We start from the raw sequence: 23893 nt of genomic DNA on the forward strand, positions 1-23893 counted from the left end.
TCCACGATCCACACCTTCTGCGCTGACATGCTCTTACCTTGGGTCAGGGTCCTCAGTCTGTCTGCGGACCATGAGGAACCACTCGGGCCCACCAATGCGGGAAGTGCTCTGTTTCCAACAGGTGTTTTCTCTGGAGGAGTCTCTGTGTTATAGTCTAGGAACGTTCCACTGCAGCTTGATCGTTAGCCAAGGGATGGCTCCTACCTGTCTGGTCAATGCCCTTTGCCCCTGTCCCTCACCTCAGCTTGCTGCTGCAAGGGGAGAGATGCCTTAGATGCTTTCTGTACAGAAAGGGGTTCAAGCCAGAGATGATGGGAGATCATGTCCCCTCATCCCAAACCACACAGAAGGTGACATGGATGGCCTGACACTTGCTGGCTAAGAACTTTAATATGCCTGCCTGCTTCAAGAGTGACCTCAGTGCCCCGTGTCATGCAAACTCATATCCAAAACAGAAATAAAGGTATAGTAGAATATTTTCTCATGTGTTTCCCAAGAAGTGTGACCCTGCCTAGAAGGGGAAAAAAAAAAGTAAACACGCTAAGCAATATACAGATGATATATCATAGATTTGTACACTTGAAACCTATACAATACCATTAAACAATGTCAACCCAATTAAGTTAATATTAAAAAAGTAGACCAAAGATATTCTAGAGCCACAGTGAGGATGAGGCTGTGTTCATCATTGTTGCTGAAAGGCAGGCAGCTCCTACCTGAAGGCGCCTGAGCCCGTGACCTCAGACTGGGGTCAGCCCCAGCACCTCAGCTCTGAATGCGCTCCCTCTCTGACTGCACAAAAGCGCTCACTAAGGGCTAGCGTTCTTGGTGTGAACGGACTGCCCATCCTGCCCCCTTGGACGTCCTCACCTACTGCAACCCATTCCCAGATAACTGGTCACGTCCATGCCCCCATCTCCACGCTTCTACCACACCCTGGACGCAGCCCAGAGTGCCCTCCTTACAAGGGTCTTCCCGTGGACCCACACCGGCCTGTGAATTATTTCTTCGTGGTCTCTCTCTTTCCTTCAATCATTCCATCAGTAAACACAGACTGCTCTCTCCCAGCATGCTAGGCACCCGGGGGGGGGGGGGGGGGGCACTGGAATAGAGTAAAGAAAGGGACAGAAGGGCTCTGCCCTCCTGAGGCAAATATGAGCAGAGGGAGCACACGGTGTGGTAAAAGGACACTGCACTATGGACTCAGAAAAAATAACCGTAAATGCAGTTCCTGATTCCACAATTTGCAAAAGGAAACTTGGAACTCATGACATAAAACCCTTCATTCTCAAGTTCCCCGTAAACTAAAAACAATTGTGCCTACATTGCAGTTTTTGTGAAGATGAAAGTGAATAAAGCTTGGCACTTAGTAGGTGATCATTACACTTAGTAGGTGATCATTACACTTAGTAGGTGATCATTACACTTAGTAGGTGTTCATTAAATGCAATTATTTTTATCATTGTGACCATTTTCTGAAAAAGTGCTACTAAAGCTTTTCTTTTTAGAAATAATAAGTTTTCTTCCCAATAAATGCCCATGTATTCATAAGTCATGTTAGAACTCACACATGTATAAACATTAGAAAAAATGTAATTTTAATAAAGTTTAATTTAATGTCCTGTTACACTTTTAGATAAAAAAATAAATATAAATAGAGGTGCTAATATGTTTTCCCATCCCTCAACAAATAATTTCGGGTACACCTATGATCTAACACCCCATTTTGATGATCATTGGTCAAAATTGTGGGTGTCAAGGTAATTTATGAGCATAATTTCTCAGGAAAAAATATTTTCCAAAACCCCATGCTTCCCATAATTCTCTTAGGAGCATTTTGTAAATGAAAGGCTTGCCCAATTCACAGAGGAGAAGTTGAAACGACCAATAACCATTTGAAAAAAAGTTCAATCACATTAGGAATCAGGAACATGCTAATTAAAAAAATGACATTTTCTTTCTTAATTATCAGATTGGCAAATATGAAAAAAATCCTCAAATACCAAACACCTGCACGGGTGCGGGAGAGGGGAGTTCCCAGACGTTGTGAGTGGGTGTGTCATGCGCACGGTAACATCTTTTGTTAGAACACCTGCCGATTTCTACCGAAGCTGAAATTGTGACCCCACAGTGCCCTCGCAATTACACCATCACACACCGAAGGGAGGGTCTTAGTCTGTTTTTTCTTCATGGACTTTGTTGACAATCTCATGATGCGTTGTATGAATTATATCATATCATATTGTATTATGTTACGCTAGATAAATATACGCAAGGATTGCAAAGGAAACCAATTATATCCAAAAAAAAGTCTACAACTGTTCAGAAAGCAAAATTTTGAGATCGTAGCCTGTGTTTTTGTTCTTAACTCATTAAAACAAGAACCCAGTAACATTCTCATGATCGCTGTGATTTTGCAGTGCAGCCACGGGTCAGCGGCACGGTGAGGTCCTTTCTGCAGCCACAGTGTGACCCGAATCTGATCCCCACAGTGTCAGGGCCACAGCGCTGCTAACGGACGAGAGTCTGTGGTCCGCAGTCACAGCAAAGAAAATGCCACGTTTCAGGTAAAAGCCAGTAAAAGTGAAAATTAACAATTTTCTCCTTTGAGTTCCAAACCCCTGAAGTCTATAACCCGCCCTACTGAAACTCTCCATGAGTTCACAAAAGAACAGACTCCAGGATGTGTGTTCCAGCGCTGTTTGTAACAGCCAGGAATTAAAAATAACAGACTGGATTAATAACACGCAATATACTCACAGACTGGGGTACTGCCAAGCAGATAAAAGACGAAGTGTATCTAGAGCTTTCAAACACGCTGCGGAGTATACAAAGCAAGGTCAAAAACAAACGAAATCATGGTATCCTCCCGTTAATGTAAACTAAAACTATGTGGCACAAAACAATGTGGTTTAGTACTTATTGTAAAATTTAAAAAAATTGTTGCCACAGATTTACCTTCAGTAACACAGTAAAGGAAGGACTGAATAATGTCTGATAATTGTTAATCCTGGGGAAGGAAGGAGAAAAATGGAGCCCTGCAGGATAAAAAAGTGACCTCAATTTATATGCTGGTATGTTTTTCAGAGAGAGAGAGAGAGCTGGGATACATAGAATTCTATGTGTGTGGTTTATTACTATTTTCAAAATGTGAAATATATGTATGTTGATATGTCTGTGTGTGTATGTACATAGATGTATGCATGTATTTTTATTTATCAAGTGTTTCAAGAAGATCATCCCTGAGGCAATAATTTCTTAATTTTAAGACTATACTTAAACAATAACCTAGAGCTTTTTTAAGTTCCAGAATCGTGAAGAAAGAAAAGAAAAATAAGTGGGCAAAGGTTATTGGTTTATCATCTTGTTTCTCAATAATCTTGACATAATTTGGGGAAGAATATTAGAAGCCATAATTATTGGCAAAAATAGTTAGTAAGGTTCAGGTGTATAACCTTTTCATAAGCTACTGGCATCTTTAACAAAAATGATTGCTAACAGGTGGGATATGAGGATTTCAGTCAGGAAGAAAATGAGAGACCTTCAGCATTGCAATGCACCAGAAAGGGGCAGATTCGGGTTCTATTAAGAATTTGTGTGTAATTTTGTGGCATCAGCCTTGGGAGGCAGTGTGGTGGGGTCCCCGTCCATCACAGCCACTGTGCCAGAGAGAGCCTTTCCTTGAATTGGTCTCATTACTTGGCTTCAAACAGAATTAGATGCCCGCTATTGCAAAGGTTGGTCACAAACATTTCCAGGACCACCGAGGTCATGCAGGGAAGGGGCAAATCTCTGGAAATAAACAGCATGGGGAGACTATGTAAAAGCTATTTCCAGTCTTGGGAAAAAATCAGTCTGAATCAAGAGAGTGTGTCTGGGTGGACCATGACATGCATGAGGCTGGTTTTAAGACATTCTAGAAGGCTCCGAAACTGTGTCTGCGAGCAGCGGGGTCTATTTAGGCAAAGCACAGGGTCACAAAATCCCAAGGTCGGAGGACATCCTAAATATCACAGGTCCCCTACGACTCCACGGACACTTGAACCAAGTTGATGATGTCGATGGGGATGGTGATGATGATGATGGATGATGATGTTGATGGGGTTGGTGATGATGATGATGGATGATGGTGTTGATGATGGTGATAACAGAAACACAAACCGCAATGTACCAGGCACTGTCTACGTGCTTTTCTTTCCTTCCATGTCCTGGCCGTTTAGTCTGCCTGCGTACCCTCCGTGGCAGGGAGCCGTCAAGCCCAGAGGAAGTCCACTTCATCATCGGAGGGCTCTGTAGATCAAGCTGAAAAGAGTGTCCTCTGGTTTCCACCCGCTGAGCCTAGTTCTGTCCCTAAGAATGGGAGTCTTTTTCCATGATGTTTTTCCACGTATGTGAAAGCAGCTCCCAGGTCACCTCCAAGACTTCCATCCATGTCAGCTGTCCCCAGTGATGGCATACACTTTCCTTCAGGTCCTGTCACTGTCTCCATGACTCTCCAGGGAGCTGCAATTGGCCACGTCTCTTTGAAAAGACCCGCCCTAAAGGGAGGGATCTCGATGCTTTCTGGCCAGAGCAGGACTACCATCTCCCTCTTTCAGAAACTGCGCATCCGTGCCGCCTGCCCTCAGCTGTATATCCTCAGCAGCACGGGGATGTGATATCAGGAAAGAGGGTGCCTGTGAAAGGGAACGATGGGCAAGAGCACTAGACAACGCTGTCGGGCTCCTAGGACGTCACGCTAACTGGTCTGGATGTTACCCTGCAGACATGGTGGGGGGTGGGTTTCCATTGACTTTTATAACAGCAGAGTCATGCTCAAACTTTGGACAGAGTGCGAAGATGGCCTGAAGAAGTCAGGGTGCGGAGCGAGGAGACCAGGTGGCTCACTAGAAAATTAAAACTGAAAACAAGGAGTGCGTAGACCAGACTCCTGAGAGGCAGACTAGAGAGATCTCACGCGCTGGGGAGCACCAGGAAAACCGTGGCTGTGTGCTGGGAATTCCTGTCAGCAGGCACCAGCCTGGATCTCCAAATGGGACAGATGAGCCACATGTTGAAAACCTTGGGCTCCTGAGACAGAGGAGGAAAGAATGACAGGGTGTCATGGTGAAGAAACTCCACGTAGAGGAAGGGAGAGCTTGCAAATGAATCCTGGATGTCTACCCCCGGAAAGTGGGTAGGAAAGGCTGTTAATACAAACACAGGGACCAAAGGGACCCAGGAGGAGTAATAGAATTGGGAGGGAAAGAAAATTATTTTTCTGTCCCCATGCTGGGTCTGCCTGGTCTGCGGAACTTCCACATAGAGATTCCCAGCAGATGCTCAGAACACAAAGCTGGGCCACAGCTAGGTGGGATCCATTTGGGGGCGAATTTCTTTCCAATTTATCAAAACCAACGGCTATTTCTTAGTATGTAAATTCAAAATAACATCTTTGAACTATTTAAATCCAGACTCTCAATTGAGATAAAAGGTCACAAGAAATAAAACCCCTGTTTAAGTCCGATGCTAAAAGGACCAATATAAACTCACTTCGGATTTAAAACTTTAAAATAACTTTTTATTTTTTAAAAATTGCCTTCAAGGCACACAGTGCTTACACACAGCGGGCAGCCGATGATGGCAGGTATTGAAGTACCCATGTGTTTTTCCACAGGTGCAGAAAAGTCAATCCAAGTCATGGAGAAAGTAATGAATGAACCTGAAAACACAGTGGGAAGGTAACCTCCTGGGGGAATAATAGCACACTCTCCGGCAGGGCAGGCCGCGCGCCAGGGAGGTATTTGTACCCAACTTTGTTCCTGTGAAAAGCCTCGAAGGACTCCGTAATAAGAGCTGCTGGCGGGATCCAGACAATCTTTCAAAATATCTACCCTCTGAAAGAGCTTGTCACGCCAGAGTTATCTCTTACACAAACAGCCCTTGAAGGAGCCGATGGGCGCAGGCTGAGGAGGGGAAAAGCCCAGGGCCCGTCAGAGGAAGGGGGTTCTGGGGGTGGGCTCCTACCAGGGCGAGGCAGCCCCCCATACCGAGAGGCCGATGAGGCCAACACCGTAATTCCTGTGGTTTGGAGACGGGAGTGCTTTGGGCTTTTCATTTCTATCTGCTTTGAAGAAATGTGCAAGGGGACACTTCTCTGCGGGACAGGCAGTGTCACTGCTTTGGAGGTCACCTGGAGTCCTTCACTCCCCTTTTCAAGGAAGCACCTCGATGCACTGCAGCTCCCAAGGCCTGCTCCATGCTGTGGGTTGTGTTGGGTCTGCAGGGTCCCGTGGGCCAAGGTGGTGCGGGCGGTACCATGTTGATTTTCACATCCGTGGCACCAGCCCAGGCCTGGTACGCAGGACTTTATTGAGAAGGAAGGAAGGAAGGAAGGAAGGAAGGGAGGGAGGGAGGGAGGGAGGGAGGGAGGGAGGGAGGGAGGGAGGGAGGGAGGGAGGGAGGGAGAGAGGAAGGAAGGGAGGGAGGGAGGGAGGAAGGAAGGGAGGTAGCTGCGCCCTTAGAAAACACGCCCAGAATGGTCAAAGTGCTTAGGTCCAAGCACAGGCTGACATTGGCCGAGGCTCCCCTGGGATACATGAGGTGAGCAAAGACAATAAATGGCCCTAGAGGCCACCTGAGCTAACACAGGAGGAAGGAGGGCCCGGGAGCCCCAACTTGCAAAGGTGTTGACATTTCCGGGCCTGCTACCTTGCCTTCCCTGACAACAAAGCTCTACTCCATAGTCGGCGTGAGCACACACCTACCTCCATTTTTAAATCAACCTGAGTTGTTTCGGCCTGTCAAAAGGTGTCCAGCTAGCAGTCTTTGATAGAATTCCTTGCAACTTATTACAATAATTCTGAACACAGGAAAATAATGAGAAGGTCAAGAGATATTTGAGAGTGCCCTGGTATTTTTGAGCCAGACAGTGAGACAAGGGCTGGGCCCAATTTTTGTGGCGTGCTCACAGGCACGCAGCCAGGGGAGTACCGTCAACATTACTAGTTTACTGGAGAGACAGCAGATGCTCAGAAAGGGCCCATGCAAACATCAGACCAGAGCAAGCCTGGATGCGTAACTCCGGGGACAGGATTGAAGCATGAGGTTCCTAGCCTGCCCCTGACCTAGCCCTGCTGAGATTACAGACCCTACCCTCCAGGTCTGCTGGGGCAGAAATATGAGAACCAGCCGAAGCAGGAGCTAGGCAGTCTCTCTCATCTTTCTATCAGCACAGCTTCGAGTGGCCCGTCACTGCTGCCCCTCCCCCTCCGCCATCAGCCCTCTGTGCTCAGAGGCAGAGACATCAGCACAGCAGCTCGGACTCAGTGGCGTTGGCTGTAAAACGGGGCTGCTCACCGACAGCACCGAAGGGCTTTGTGAGTCGTTGCAGGATTAACACAGGGAAAGAGCTGCACCCGGGGCAGAGCACGTCATAGACCCAAAAGAGGACGGCTATGTCTATTGTTACTGTTCATCTACTGGTTTCTAGTTTTTAAGAGATTGCAACACTCACAAAATAAGTGGGTCAAAAGCCAAGGGCACACAGAGACAACATGACAGGCCCAGAAGGCGTGGCCTCCGCATCTGAGGCACATCTAGCAGAAACAGAGGTTGGAAGGCCCTGGCGGCTCATCAGCAAAGAGGTGCGCACATGCCCCGTGAGCCATTGAGTCTGAGCTGGACCTTAGGACTCTGAAAAGGAGCATCTTGGGTGCACAGAGCCTCTGTCCATGACCCCAGTAGACCCACCCCATGTGACACGGTGGGTCAAAGACCAGACCCTGTGGTCTTGGCCATCTGGGCGACCTCAGTCCTTTCTAACCCCAGTGTCTTCATCTGTGACATTTACTGCACTAGGTAGCGCTTCCCTGGCAGGGGTGTTCAGAGGATAAAATGGGCTCATGTGTGTGTAAAACACTCGGCATATGGGCCGTCCTGGGCTAATCCTTAGTCAACACCAGGGAGTGTCACCATGTCCGCTGTGTGTGTTCATATCGTCAGCATAACAGACATGCGGCATGCAGGAGTCCCAGTCAAGTATAATCTGTAAACTGGCAAACGGGGGAGAGAGCCCAGAGGGACAAAGTGTGCCCACCTCGTCTTCTGTCCACACAGGGTCTGGGGACTTCTCCCCCCATGTAAGAGAGAGTCACCAGGGAAGGGGCCTGTGGGAGGGAACAACCACATGGCAGCACAAGAGGAGGGGACATGCAGCATCAGTGTGACTAGTCCATGAAACAACAGACACGGAGAAGGTTTAGTGCCGCGTTCTTACGAAAAGGAAAATTGTCTGCATTCTCAGGCACCTCCAGTGGGGCCAGCCAGAGTCACCCACCACCGGATGACAGCCGCTTAGAAGGAAAAGGAGAGGAGAGTTGGGGAGATCACCGGATGGGTGTGGAGATGCCTCAGCTCTACGGAGGAGGCATTCACGGATAGAACTGTTGCTGTGAAAGCTGAAATCCGTGACGTGGGGCAAAGGCGATGGGGTCTGTTAGAATTCAGCCCCAAATACCTTCCTCCTCCGAGACGCAGCTCCCCACAGATGTTGGTCATTATCCCTCTGGGCTCTCAGAGGAGCGGCTTCCAATGGGATACTCTTGGCATTGAACTCGAACTTGAAAGATAATCTGTTATCTTTCCATCAACAAATATCTTGAGAGGAAACTCTCACAACCGCCTCCCAGATGCAGGGGGAGACCCCTCGGTCCAGGCTCTGGATCTTTTCCTCTCTGCTTGCATTTTGTCGATTCTCATTGCCGTGCCTCCAGACAGCAGGGAACACCCTGATAAATAGGTCTGACTTCAGTTAGATTCACGAGTGAGTGTGGAGCAGAACACCCGCATGACTGTGCAGTTTATACATGAATTATTCATGATTACACACAGGAACACACAGAATATATTCAGGGTGTGTGAATCCTGAAACGAACAGAAAGGCTCCCATACGAATCACTCCTTCCGAGGCAGATGACCAGAGAGATAGCTGCTCTCAGACTGCTGTGCAGGCAGACACAGGCCCTGCCCACATGACCGGGTTCAGGCCCTGCCTCCCTACATCAGTCATGAATCTGTCCTTCAGCTCCGCGTTCATCTGTCAACAGCTTTTATTCCTTTTGTACAATCAGGACACTTCACCTGGGGCCACGGGACAAGACCCAACGCAACACTCGGTGGGGTGGCAGGGGTGGTCCGTCAGGGCTTTTCAGCCTTCTGTTGGCAGAAGAGAGGCCCACTCCCCCTCCTGCCCACCCACCCTCCTGCCCAGAGCCCTCAAAGGCTGGCCCAGGGGCTCCTCTGTCCCCACGCACCCCTTGCATTCCTGCACATAGCTTCCTCCTGCACTCCTAAGGCCAAGTCACAGAGGCGGGCTGGGCCCGAAGGGGTGGCTCATCTCCTTAGCTGCTCCCTCCTTGAAAGTTCTGTCCCCTTGATCCTCCTTCCAGAATCTGCCTGGACTCCTGAGATTCAAAACTGCTTCCTGAGACAGGTGGGACAAGAGTGGATAGTCATGAAATGCCTACTCCATGCTAGGCATCGCAGCCTCATAGCCATGCTGCGACAGAAAAAGAATTTTCTTTTTTTTATGTAAGAACAACAAAAAGAGAAAAAAGAGCTGAGAATTTTGAATAACCCATCGTATGCCCCACGCTAGTAAGAGGAAGCATATTTGGGCTTACAAACCAGGGCTCTCATTTTCCAAAGCTCTCTTCTTTCTATCGCGAGAAGTCTCCCCAAGAAAAAGGGCCCCTAGGTCTCCACTGCACCTCTCCCTCTGTACGGGAAGGAAAAAGGGGAATAGAGAGAAAAGAGAAAAGAGAGCAGAGGAAAGAATCTGTGTAACACATCCCTCCTCCCACGGAGGCTCCTGCACCTCGCCAGCCACCCGCCAGCCAGGATGGGTGCTCCGACTCCTCTCTGCCCTGGGATGGCGGGGCAGCTCTGCCCCCTCTTACTCGTCTCATTTCTGTTGTACTTCTCGTGCCAGGGCCCTCCCTGAGAGCGGGGTGGGCTGGGTGTGGGACCGCCCGCAGCGCCCCAGGGAGCCGGTCCCACCACACACCTGTGTGCCCTTCGGCCCCCTCCTGCTGACAGCTGCTTTAGGCCTTCAGTTTTCACCCGGGCCTGTTTTCACTAAACTTGCATTAAAGAAAGATCTGGAAACACGGGGTCACAGAATCCAAGCATTTGCCTCCTCCATGAAGTTGTCTGAGGAGCCCCAGCCCTTCTGTGAAAACGGCACTAGCAAGTATCTACAAAGGGAACCACGGCCCATTCTGGGTGCGACCAGCCGATCAGCCGTCCTTGACCTCAGATCAAGTCCAAACAGCCTGACCTTGACTTCCCAGGTTCTGCGTGTACTTGCCCTTCACAGCTCTCCGGCCTCAAGGCCACTCATGCTGATAGGCCCACAGTTCATCTTCCTTCCTCCTCCCTTCCTTCCTCCTCCATTCCTTCCTTCTTCCTTCTCCCTTCTTCCTTTCTCCTCCTTCCTTCCTCGTTCCTTTCTTTCTCCTTCTTCCTTCCATCTTTCTTCCTTCCTCCTTCCTTTCTCCTTCCTCCTTCCTTCTTTCCTTCTTCCTTCCTCCCTTCCTTCCTCCTTCCTTCCTTCCTTCCTCCCTCCCTTCCTTTTTCCCTCCTCCCCCCCTTTCTCCCTCCACCCCCTCCTTCCCTCCTTCTCTCCACGTCTCTCCTTCTCCCTCTGTTTCCTTCCTTTCCCCCCTCCTTCCTTTCCGCCCTCCTTCCCAGTAGACACAAACCCCTCCTCCCTCCCGGAGGCAGAGTCCGGTGCTTTGCAGACCCGGTGTCCAAGGCAAAAGACGGGGGCGCTCGCTCTCTGCACTTCACGTCCCCGCACCTGCGCCCCCTTCCCGAGGAGTGCCCAGCCCTCTCTGCCTGGGCAGAACTGTCCCGTCCTTTCTACCGCAAATGGAATATCAGGGCTTGGGTTTGTTTGTTTGTTTTAAGAATCCTCCTTATTTCCTACTGTCCGTCCGAGCAGGGCTGGGCGCGCCTCCACAGCGCTCTTCCCACCATTTTCCCCGTCCTCGGCAACACCGCCTGGTCTGCTCACCGACCTGCGTGCGTCCTCAACGAAACTGCTGGTTCTTGAAAAGAGACTCTCAGCGCCTTTCTCGTCGTACCCGGGGCTTCTTCTCGCCACGCGCCTCACTGCCTCCCAAGTCCCCAGGCTCACCCCCAGCTGACCACTGACTCCTCTCCGAGGAAACAGAAATCTTAGGATAACGACACGCTCACCGTCCAGCTCCCACCCCCACTCATCTGGAGACGCCCCGCGGCCCTTCTGCGTCCCAGATCACCACACTCAACTCTCTCCTTCTCCAGGACCAACTCGTCCTCTTCCCTTCCAAACCAGCTTCCGTGGTTTCCTGTAGGCGCCCCCAGATCAAAGCCCCCTGAGCTAAAGCTCCAAGGTCAGCCCGGAGGCCTCCTCCTCCCCCACTCCACGCGCCAGAGCAGCCCAAGAGCCACTCGGTGACGCGGATTCCTGAGCCCCCTGTGCCCCCGCCCGCCTCCCCATCTCCGTCATCTGTCTCCGGGATCCGAAACGGCCTCCTCTTGGGTCTTCTTGCCCCATCCCTGGCTCTTGCCAGTCCATTTTCAACACTGAAGCCAGAGTGACCTTCTTAAGATACACACCAGAGGGACTCCTTCACCGACTTAAAACTGACTGCCACCTTCCCACCGTGCGCCCCGCCCGCCGGGGTAATGCCCGCCTCCCATAACAGCCTGCAAGGCCACCCCGATCCCAGACCCCGCGCGGTCCTGCTCAGCTCAGCCACTCCTCCGTCACACAGTCCCCAACTGGACCAAGCCTTCGACCCATAAACCGCCCTTGCTCTCCGTGGCTTCTTCTGCCTGGAATGTTCTCTCCCTTCCTCCTTGCTTGCCTGGGAGTGACTGTCACCTTATTATCACACCCCAGCCAAACTCACCAGGCCATGCAGTGACAGGGACACCTCCTCGTGTCCCTGCGGCCCCATGGAAGTCTTGGGTGCCATGAAGCGGCCTCCATGCACCCACCGCAGCCCAAATGCTCCCCAACATCCCCAGCGGTGCCTCCTGCTGCACCTCATTACCACTGTCCCTGTAAATAACAGCAGCGCTGCCACCAACACATGCATATCTGATCTGTATAAACAGCGCATATGATATGAGACTTCCTTTCAAAACTCCCTCACACTCGGAAATTCAAATAAGAGCCTGGGCTGCCCTTGGACTGGAGACTAATGAGGGCATCATAAATATTTGATTAAAGCCAGGCCAAATTCTCAGGTTTGTGCCTCACAAAATTTTCAGAAGCGACTGCTCAAAGATTTCTCGAATATCATAAGCTCTGTTGGGGGACAGTAAGGAGGCAGCTTCTGCGATTGCACAGGCTGGCGGCTGCCATTTCTCCTGAATAATGATGGGCATTTGGCTCTCTCTTCACTTTAAAGTCACCTTGCACTTGAACCCATGGTCAATGTGTGCGTGTTCACGAAGACACAGAGAGAAAGGAAAGGAATATTGGGCCCCGCATCAGAAACCCTGTTCTCAGCCTGGATGGACTAATTTCTGGCTCTGCCAACTTGGGAGGCAGGTATTGATCACCCCTTGACCTGAATGTTCTCTGCTGTGGATGATGAGAAAATAAATGATTGCCAAATGAGACTAGCTTTTACAGTCGAGAAAAATGTAACGGATTGTGATTACCAGTTAACAAGCTGGGCTAGAAACCTGATCACCTCCAAGAATTTTCCTGGTTGAGACTTGCCGAGCAATTCCACTTATCAGACTAAAAACAAGAGGACCCATTTAGAAACCCACCTGTAACAAGAGATATAACACTATTCATGACTTGGGCCATACTGATCATACTTTTTATGGGAATTAAATAATGCAACCTATGAAGAAAAGACTAATTTGGAAGAAATTTTTTGCTGCAGTGCATTCTAAAGTAGTAAAATCCTGGCGGCAATCTATACAGCCAATAATAAAATCAAGTAAATCATGATATATCCTACTAATAGATTTTTGTGCAGAAAAATAATCATTACAAAGATGTCTTTAATAAGGTTACCTTCATTATATAACATTAAGTGAATATATAAGGTACAAAATCAAATAGACACCATGTGAAATCAAAATAAAATACGTATTTTAATCAAACTTTCAAAAATCTAGAAGAAATTACTGAACATATATTTCATCTCTGAATAAGGAAGAGATTAAAAACAAAAGAGAAATCCCTGACTGGTGTGGCTCAGTTGGTTGGATGTCATCTCACAAGGCTAAGGTTGCCAGTTCAATTCCCAGTCAAGGTACATTCCTGTGTTGTGGTTCAGTCCCAGGTCAGGGTACATACAAAAGGCAACAAATTGATGTCTCTCTCCCTCTTTTTCTCCCTGTCTTCCCCTTTCTCTAAAAGTGAATAAATAAAATCTTTAAAACAATATATAAATTATCAAAAAAAAAGTTAATTCCTGAAGTAAAATATACCATACAGTTCAAAGAAAATGGCATTATAATATAAGAGATTATATTATAATCTTAAGAAGAGTGATACAAACTGAGTAGAATATAAGCATTCCAGTAGATAATTGGGTGAAGAATATTGACACATCATTCAAGCACACAAAATAAAAAAAGATTTTTAAATAATCCAACCCACAAGTAAATAAATAAATAAAACAAATGAACAATGACCAGAGATTTTTATTTTAATACAACTGGTCAGCGTTGTAGCAGGGAAGTTATGGAGAGACGGCATTCTGATACATTGTAAAGAAATGTAAAGAAGAATTTATAAGTAGAAAAAATTAAATATTAGTCAGGAACCTTAAAAATGTTCTTTTCCCTTACCCAGTAATTTTATTATAGAAGTCTGTCCTCAAAGAAACAACCACATAAGCAGATAAAATTTTAGACTTTAAGATTCATCACAAATTACTTGAAGTACAAAGATGGAAACAATATGAATTGTTACAGGGATATTAAACACTGAAAGGAGAGTATTAATTGTTAAAGCATTTAGTAGATGTGCTTCTGACCCCATACTATTTCTGAAGCAAACACAAAAGCAGGAGAATAAAAAAGAAAAACTACTTCTCTTCCATAACACCAGGATACATGTCTAAAGTGAAAATGGAACTAGTATAAGTGACCATGTTGAAACAGGATGCACAGTACGACAAAGCCAGGAGACCACAGATTCATCAAAAAATAAGGAGATGCTGGTGTAGCAAAGTCTCCATGGACAACGGATCAACACCTAAACTTTATGCTCACCCACATTGCCCTTCAACTGACCTCCCTCTCCTTATCCTTCTTTCTATCACAGTCTTGCAGCTAAAAACTCATCTAGAAGAAACCTCCCCATTCAAATGTGAGGGAAAACCAAGAAGCAAGAAAGGCACTCCACCAGAATCCTTGGCTGGAAGAAGGAGAAACATGGCAAAGAAAAATAGGCAACAAACATACCTCGGAAAAATGTTGGCATACATTCAGTAAGGCAATAATGTGTTCTAACATGGTCTCATTTGAAAAGAATAATAGCCTCTGCCCAATCAAAGAAGAAATATGAAGGCATGATTATTGTTAAAGAGGCAACAGAATAAAATTAAAAATAAATTGATAAAGATCAAGAAAAATCAGAATAATAAAAGCATCAAATATAAAAAGGTCATTTTTGAAGCAGTAAATAGGAAACAGACTCAGCCACAATAATAATTATCCATATAGAAGGCAAGCTTAAGAAAACAAAGTAGAACAAAATAGAAAAAATAAAGTCTTAAATTACAGAAGAAAAATGGGTAGAAAAGAAAAATGCTAAGGAAGATTTAATGTATGCAAAACAGGTGACTGGAATTAATAACCAAAACAAATAGAACCTACAGACCATTCAAAAATCTAAGATAAGGGAAATATTTTTAAAATAAAGATTTGAATCTACATATTGAAAAGGCTAACAGTTCCCAGACAAGTTGAATCAGATCCATGAGCAGAGAGACATACTTTATTAGGGTTACTAAACCTCAAAAATAAAGAAGAAATCCTATATCCAGGAAAGTAAGTCAACTCATCCAGAAGGGGAAATAAATAAACATGCCTTTAGACTTCACTTTGAAACAAGCAATGCCAGAAAATAATAGACAAATATCTTCAGAGTCCTCAGGAAAGATGTGAGGCAATAATTTTATACCCAGCCAAACTATCCTTTTAGAATAAGGCAACAAATAGTTATTCTTAAACATTAATAACACAGGACTTCCAGCCAAGATGGAGGCGAGGACAGACACGCTGCATCTCCCTCCACATCTAAGAAGGAACACAACTACCTCAAAACTAGAAACAACCAGAAGTTCCAGAAAATCAAACTGCATGGAAGTCCAACAAACAAAGATATAAAGAAGAAATACTCACCCAGACAGGTAGGAGGGGCGGAGCCGGGGTGGAGAGGACGCGGTGTGGTGGCGGCAGTGGTGGCGGAAGCGGCGGCGGCAGTGACAGGCCAGCAGAAAGCACAGTCACATGTTTTAAAAAGTCAGGAGGGACACCTGGGGAGCGTTCCCAGCTCCTGACCAGACCACACAGCTCACAGTCTCAGCGCCGGGGAAAATCAAGCCTCATTGCTTCTGACTGTGCAGACCAGTGGGGGTTGGGGTGGAGGAAGAAACTGCCGGTCTCTCAGCAGAGTCCACTTGTTTAAAGGGCCCCCATGGTCGTAGAACATCTGCAGACCCACCCACTCTGGGAACAACAGCCAGGGAAACAGCTAGAGGGGCGCCAGTCCCATACACAGTGGGAGAAGTGCCTGGAAAAGGGGTGAGTGCTAAGCAAGAGGCATTGTTCCCTCTCAGACCCCTCCCCCACACACAGCGCCACAACGTGGTGAAACAGTCGCCCTGTACTGATGAATCCCTAAGGCTCCACCCCTTAAACATAACAGGAGCAACAGCTCTCCCTGGGACACAGAGGCAAACACACACAGGAGACTTCTGGCCAAGATGGTGGCAGAGACTGACACGCTCCATCTCCCTCCACAACTAAGGAGGACTACAACTACCGCAAAACCAGAAATAACCAGAAGTTACAGAAAATAAATGGAAGTCCAATGTATAAAGCTGTAAAGAAGTGGTGCTTGTCCAGATAGATAGGAAGGGCGAGGCCGGGGCAGAGAGGTCAAGCTGTACTGTACGCGGCAGCAGTAGCAGTGAAGGGGGCACGACAGCAGTAAGCACAGACACTGTATTTAAGGGGAGGTGAGAAGTGCCTGGGGAGCACCCCTTGCTTCAGACCACACCCATCAGCTTGCAATTCCAATGCCGGGGAAGGCAGACCCCCATTGCCTTGGACTGTGAGGCCCAGAGGGGGTGGGGACAGAGGAGGAGGCTCCCGGTCTCTCAGCAGAGAGTGAATGGCAGGAATCCATCTTGGACCCCCACTGCCACAGAAAACACCACAACGTGGTGAGAAGAGTCACCCCGTTGTGATGAGTGCACAGGGCTCTGCCCTCTATAGTGTAGGAGGTGTGACAGCCCCGCCCAGGAAGCAAAGATAAACACAAAACTCTCAGGATGGCACAGATCATGATAGAGATCCCGGGGATGCAGCTGACCAGACAGCAAATATCTAATCTAGTATGAAGCAGCAGATAGGAAATCTTTCTGAGGCTCAGTTCAGAGCTTTGTTTATAAAAATGTTTACAGACCTGACAGCAGATCATAAACAAGACAAGGAAGGAATGAAGGCTAGTCCTGCTGAAATGAACAAAAACACATACAAAACTAGTGGTGAGGGAAAGAAAATCAGGGGTCAAATCAACAAATTGGAACATAGGGAAGGAACAGTCAACCAGTGCAGAAAGAGGAGACAAAAAGTGAGGAAAATGAGGAGAGGCTCAGAAACTTATCGGACAACTATAAGCAGGCCAACATCCGAATCATAGGGTTGCCAGAAGGTGAAGAGGAAGAACTAGAAATTGAAATTTATGTGAAAAAATAATGAAGCAGAACTTCCCTAACTTGGGGAAGGGAATAGACTTACAAGTCCAGGAAACACAGAGAATTCCAAAAAAACTGGACCCAGGGAGAACCACACCAAGACACATCATAATCAAAGTGTCAAAAATTAAGAATAAAGAGAGAATCTTAAAAGTGGCAAGAGAGAAGAAGAGAATTACATGCAAAGGGGTCCCAATAAGACTATCAGCTGATTTCTCAAAAGAAACTCTGCAAGCAAGAAGGGACTGGCAAGAAGTATTCAAAGGAATGAAAAGCAAAAACCTACGACCACAATTACTCTATCCAGCGAAACCATCATTCAGAATAGAAGGGCAGAGAAAGTGCTTCCAGGACAAAGTAAAACGGAAGGGGTTCATCAGATCCAAACCACTGTGATATGAAATGTTAAAGGGACTAGTTTAGGAGAAAGAGGATCAAAACTATGAACGTTGAAAAGAAAACTGTATCACAACAACCAACAACAGAAGCTAGGGGACTGAAGCAAAGGCAAACTAAGTAGGCAACGAGAGTGGGAAAAGAACTATGGGTAAGGGGAACATTTTGGGGGGAGGTCAGCAGGAGGGGGAAGGGGGAAAGGGAGGGAGATGGTACAGGGATTAAGAAGCATAGAAGGAGGGAGTGGAGTAGACAGGAGGAGGTTGAGAAGAACCATGTGCACAACCAATGGGCATGGACTAAAGGGGGGTGGCAACTGGAGGGAGGGGGGTCATTGGGTGGAGGGGAACAAAGGGAAAAGAAATTGGGACAACTGTAACAGCATAGTCAGTAAAGCATATTTTTTAAAAAAGCATTAATAACACAGGAGAGCTTCCATGACCTCTTCTTAAAGGAACTACTAAAAGTGGCCCTGTCGCTAATACAGAAATAAAAAAGAGACTGTTAAAGAATTGATAATTGTTATTATATTAATTTAAATGAAACAAATATTACATCCCTATGGGAAAATGTTGCTATTAAATAGGATGTATAGTCTATCAACCATGACATTGAAACTATGAAAAACCAGAAAAGGAAGGGAAAAAAGGGAAGGTTATTTCACACATGCCTATCTCCTCATCTTTTGTTGTGAAGGTTGGAAGATCAATATCTGTAATGATTAAAGCTGATAAATAAAAATAAATCTAAGTTTATTATTTCAATTTGTAAAACATTTGCCTAAAGAAGTAAAAATAATGTAAGTAACCAAAATCAGGTAGTCTGGGAAGGATGGAGAGAGGGTAGCTGGGAGGAGACCAAGCAACCACAGTGCCTGAGTTTCAGCGTGAAGGGTCACACACCGTCTAAAGAAGTAAAGACTGTATATTAACTATAACTACAGATATAAATATAACTACTAAAATAAGTGAACGTGAGCCCACAACAGATCTTCCAAATTATTAGAAGAAAACAGAACCATACACACACACGCACACACTGAGTTTAAAATGTCTGGTGAGGATAAACTCACTGCAGAGTGTTCCTTAAAGGTATCTATGACCATTTCTAATCAGTAAACAAGCCACAGTGGAGATGTAACAATCTTGAATATATATGCAACAAGGGGAAAAAACAGCAAAATTTATTGACAAAGATGTGTTAAACATAAGAAGAAACAGCCTAAGTGCCCATCTGTAGAAGAGTGGATTTAAAAATGGTGGTACATTTACACAATGGAATACTATGCAGCAGAGAGAAAGAAGGAACTCCTGCCATTTGCAACAACATGGATGGAACTGGAGAGAATTATGCTTAGTGAAATAAGCCAGGCAAAGAAAGAAAAATACCATGTGATATCACCTAATACAGGAAACTAAAGAGCAACACAAACAAACGAACAAAATAGGACAAAGAGCAGAATAGCAGTCAGTAGGGGGGAGGGGAGAGGGAGAGAAGGGGGATAAGTGAGGGAAGGGTTTAGTCAAGGAACGTGTATAAATGACTCATGGACATGGACAACGGGGAGGGATATGATTGTGGGAGAAGGGGTGGGCTGGGTGGGGGAGAGCAATGGGGAAAAAATGGGACAACTGTAATTGAAAAAAAAAAAAAGAAGAAGAAAGAGACCAAAAAAACAAAATAATATTAGGAAAACTTAACACACCTCTCTCAACTCATGAAGGTGATTATTTAAACCAAATTAAGTGAAATAAAATAAATATGTGAATCTATAATCATCTCAAATTTAAAAATGTTTTAGAAAGTGAAACAAAAATAAATGTAGTCGGGACATAGGCGGCCCAAAGAACCTAAGCTAGAACTCATATACGGATATTTAATATAGATTATATATAATTACATAATATATAGAATTGATTTTCATGCTTATATAACTGTCAGGGTTTGACATTGCAACAACCAGAGCTGTCTCTGGCTGATTAAGCCCAAAAAGGCATCCCTCCCACGATGACCAGCAGTTCAAGGAATCGGGAGCAGTAGCCACGCTCACTGCCAGGCCTGCTGAAAATCCCCCCAATCCTGATTACCAAACGGCCCGTTGGGGACATTTCCTTCCCTGCCACTTCCAATTCCATAAGCAGCAAAGCTCCTTCTGGCCCAGGCCCTCGACCCTGCTCCACCTGTTGGACCTCAGTTGCTCAAAGTGCTGCTTCTGCCCTTCATGTTTCTCCAGAGGCTCGCTTCCAAAAAAGCGTTGCGGGCGTGAACTTGCTCCATGGAGTCTGAGCCAGATACCCGAGTTTTAGCTGGAAAACCAGCAGGGGAAGTAAATGTTGCATCCCAGCATGGGGAGATCTGATGCAGAGGGACTGACACCACGCACAGAGCAAAGGTGTCATAGGATGTCTCGGCAGCCAGACCACATGGCAGACCTTGGGAAGGAAAACCTGGCCTTCTTTTCAAAGTCCCACAGAATACTTGCCAAAAAAGTGAATTTGGGGTAGGTCATGAAGAAAACCTCACCAAAAGTTGTCAAATGGCCACAGCACAGGCATTTTGTAAACACAGGGTAATAGAAATAAAACTGGTAGGGTGGAGACGGTTCTACCCCTCCTGGAAAGTAATCACATAGAACGCACATCGGCACAAACTCCCTCTCAAAAGAGAAATTCTCCTTAGTGGCCGAACATCTTTCTAACATAAAATTATAACACATAAACACTAAGCACCTGACCAATATTCTATTGTTAAAGCCACATTCAAAACAGAATGTCTTAAAATTAATTTTAAATTTTATATTACTAAGAAAATGAATAAAGGTATAGGAAACATTAACCAAAGAAATGAGAAAAGGGACAAAAAAATCAATGCAAGAAGTGTGAGGGAAGCAGAAGCAGTAACAAGAATGCAAATAAAATAAAAATAAAAATAGAAATCCGTGAATTTGAAAACAGAAAATGGCAGACAGAATAAATGAGCTCATGACTCATTTAACAGCAATGAAAATTTAAGACAAAATCTTAGATAAACCAATCAAGGATAAAAATCTTCCCAAGTACAGATACCTAAATAAAAATATGAGAATCAAAAATAACCAGAAACACAATGAAGGATAAAGAAAAGTAGGAAAATGATTGCTTCTTGCTACACAAACAGACTTGAAGTTCTTGATGGAATGGATGACTTCCTAGGAAATCGTACAGGAGGGAATTGATCTCAGATGGATAGACTATCTGAATAGAAACAGCGTCATAGAAGAAACTGAAGACTTCTCTTAAAAGCTAATCTTCCCAAAGTCCTGGGCTGAGGGGGTTCCCTGGTGAACGTCAGATCTTTAAGAAATGGATTATTTCTACATTCTTTCACTCCTTGGATGCGGGGAAGAAGAGAAGCTTCTAGATTCTTTTGGTGATGCCAGTGTCACATTGATTTTTAAACGTGATGGAGAGGATAAAGGAAGACTACAGACCGATCTCGCATATGAATATTGATGAAAAACCCTAAATAAAATATTAGCAAATAGAGCCCAGCAGCACACTGAGGTGGTTTGAAGACTGCTATCCAAGTGCAAACGGGCCCACCCGCACCCAATCCATAGGAATGACAGCAATGCTGTTCTTTCAACAAATCAAGAAATGCATGCACTCAAAAATAAAACGGGGACGCCCCCCGAATGCCACTGCAGGAAGGAATCCCAGACAGGAAGCACATGGGGACACGCGGCTTAACCATGCTGGACCGGAGAGGCCTCTTCCTGCGCCACCGCTCACACTTGCGGCAGCGAAGTAAGATCACGAGAGGCGGACGCCCACAAGAGCGAGGGAGGCCTGGGTTTGCTTCATTGCTGTGCAGCTAAGCCTGCGAGTCTCATGTCTGAACGCAGAAGGCGTTGATTCCTCAGTCCTGAGAAGTCCTGTCCCTGGGAGCGGAAGACTTCACACACCCAGACCAGGACTTGGGGACCAAGGCTGGCAGAGGCTCAGCTGCCTTCCACCGGCAACTCCCAAGGGTGCCCGGGCATGGCATCCAGTGGGCATCCAGCGGGAAGAAGGCAGTGGGGTCACAGTGGGAGGTTTCCCCGGCCAGCCTGGAGGTGGTGTGGGTCTCCTCCACTCACGTTCTACTGACCATGGCTCAGCCACGAAGCCCCCACCCCCTGCAAGGAAGGCTGGAAACATCTTTTCCCAGAGGGCAGTGCGATGAACACCTGCAGAGTCCCAGTACACGCTGCGTTTCTGGTCCCATTTCACTTTTCTCATCATATCTCAAACATACTCAACCAGACTCGCAGGAAATCAGCGCAAAACCAGGCTGCTCAATCCAGCCACTGCATTTCGCCCGGACCCAGGATGTATGGCTGGACGCACTTTTTCCCACCATCAGGTTCCGGGGTGGGAGGCTGCAGGGGCCCGGTAGCACCCTCCTTCATGCAGCGGGGGCCCCAGAGAGGTGGGGAAAGTCATCTTAGCACAGCGCCTCAGGGAGGGATCAGAGCAGAGGCTAAGATTCCCCACTCAAGAAGAGTTTCAGGTTCCTTCCAAGCCGTATGAGGAAAGCTGACATCATAAAAGTTATATAAATACGACTGAGGGAAGATAAATTATTTTTCTTAAGGAAATGGAAATAATTATGCAATTGGGAAAAGACTCTAAATATAGGAATAAATTCTCAAAGATGATATAAGAATGAATAATATACATAACGCAAGACAGACGACTATTTTTATATCTTTCCCTGAGGATATTCTTATTGACTTTAGAGAGAGGGAAAAGGAGGCAGAGAGAGGGAGAAAAACATTGATGTGAGAGAGGAACATCTTTTGGTTGCCTCTTGTATGCACCCCAACCAATGACCAAACCTGCAACCCAAGTCTGTGCCCTGACCGGTAATCAAACCTGCAAACTCTCAGTTTATGGGATGACACTCCAACCAACTAAGCCACACCGGCTAGGGCAAGACTATTTTTTAAGGAACATAGGCAGATACCAATTACTGTCAAATAGATTTTAAACTAATTACTAATAGATAGATATTGAACAAGAAGACCCATAATTGGAAAATGTAGAACTGTGATAAAAACAATACATGGGATGAGGGACACATAGACATGGTTGTGGACCTATGTACATGTACATGGGACGCGCTCAAAGATTAAACTTGTGAAATAGAATACAAGACAGAGGAATTTAACCAGAATGCAGCTCAGACATAGGAAGAGATATAAAATAGCAATGGGACATCAAAACACTTGGAAGAAAAGACTCTCCAACCTGTGTCTAATCAGAGTCCGCAAGAAGAGAGGGGTAGCAGAGGGGAATATTTAAAAAGACAATCGCTGAGAACTTTTCAAACACTGTGTAGAGAAATATGTGAACGCCAAAATAGAAAATATAACGGAATACAAAGCAATATAAATAAAAGTCTACATTAGAATGCGTTGTAGAGAAATGGCCAAGTATTATGGACAGAAAGGAACCCTGAAAGGCAACCAGACAGAAGAGACAGATGACCTTCAAAGGATGGCATTTAGATTGAGAGGGGCCTTCTCTGCAGAAACCTTGCGTGTCAGGGAGCTGAGGTCGTTTGTTAATCACAGGCATTTCCTGAGAGGGACTGGTGACGTCTGGCATCTCCGTGTCTCCAAGGTCACACAGCTGGTTCAAGGAGTTAAATACATCTGAATGTCGTCTTAGAGATGATTTCTGATATTGAGGAGGCAGAAAGCCACGTAATAGAAAATACGTGTAAAATATACCCTGATGTGTATAAACGAACAAAAAAGAACAGAAGTTCTATAGCTGAAGCAGGATGTGGGATTGAGTATACAGAGCTTCCTGGAAGTTTACAGAACAGGTAACCAGGGCAGGTAACCAGGTTGGAGCCTGGAGGGAGAGAGACTTCCTTTTCATCATATACTCTACGTACGGCCTGCACTTTTAAAACGCGTGTATGCAGTGCTTTTTCAAAAATATATTTCAAACATAAAATTGCATCCTAGAGCATCAGTGAAATATAATGCCATCATACCATTGAGAGATTAGGGGCGGCATTTGGTTCTCTTCGCACTTTGCATTCCAAATTTTCTGCAGCAATTAGAGGATGATTTTATAATCAGGGGAAATAACCTGAAATAGAAACAACTTAACATAAGCGCCAGTGCAATTAGCAGAGAAGTGCCCTTTGGTATAAGCGCAGGAAACCCAGAACTCCGGCCTCAGGAAACATGACTGTGGTAGATGCCCGCCCCGCATGGCCACAGGGAGAAATGCTCGTGAGAGGACGCTGAGTGAAAGGGAAGAGAAGCATTTCGAAAGAGGAATAGATCCCATTTTTTAGAACTGTTTTTAGTCGCCTTCATCACTCTGGGCAGGAAGTGGTTTTTGACGTCGTGCTAAACTAACTGGTCAGTTACGAGGAGAGAAATGTACCAAATCCATCACTTGGCATCACACATGGGAGAGAAGCTGCCTTTTGTTTTGCTTTCTTCTGTTTTGTTTTGTAAATACACA

The sequence above is a fragment of the Furipterus horrens genome, unplaced genomic scaffold, assembly GCF_987537825.1.
Source record: "Furipterus horrens unplaced genomic scaffold, mFurHor1.1.pri manual_scaffold_3, whole genome shotgun sequence".
Taxonomy (NCBI): domain Eukaryota; kingdom Metazoa; phylum Chordata; class Mammalia; order Chiroptera; family Furipteridae; genus Furipterus; species Furipterus horrens.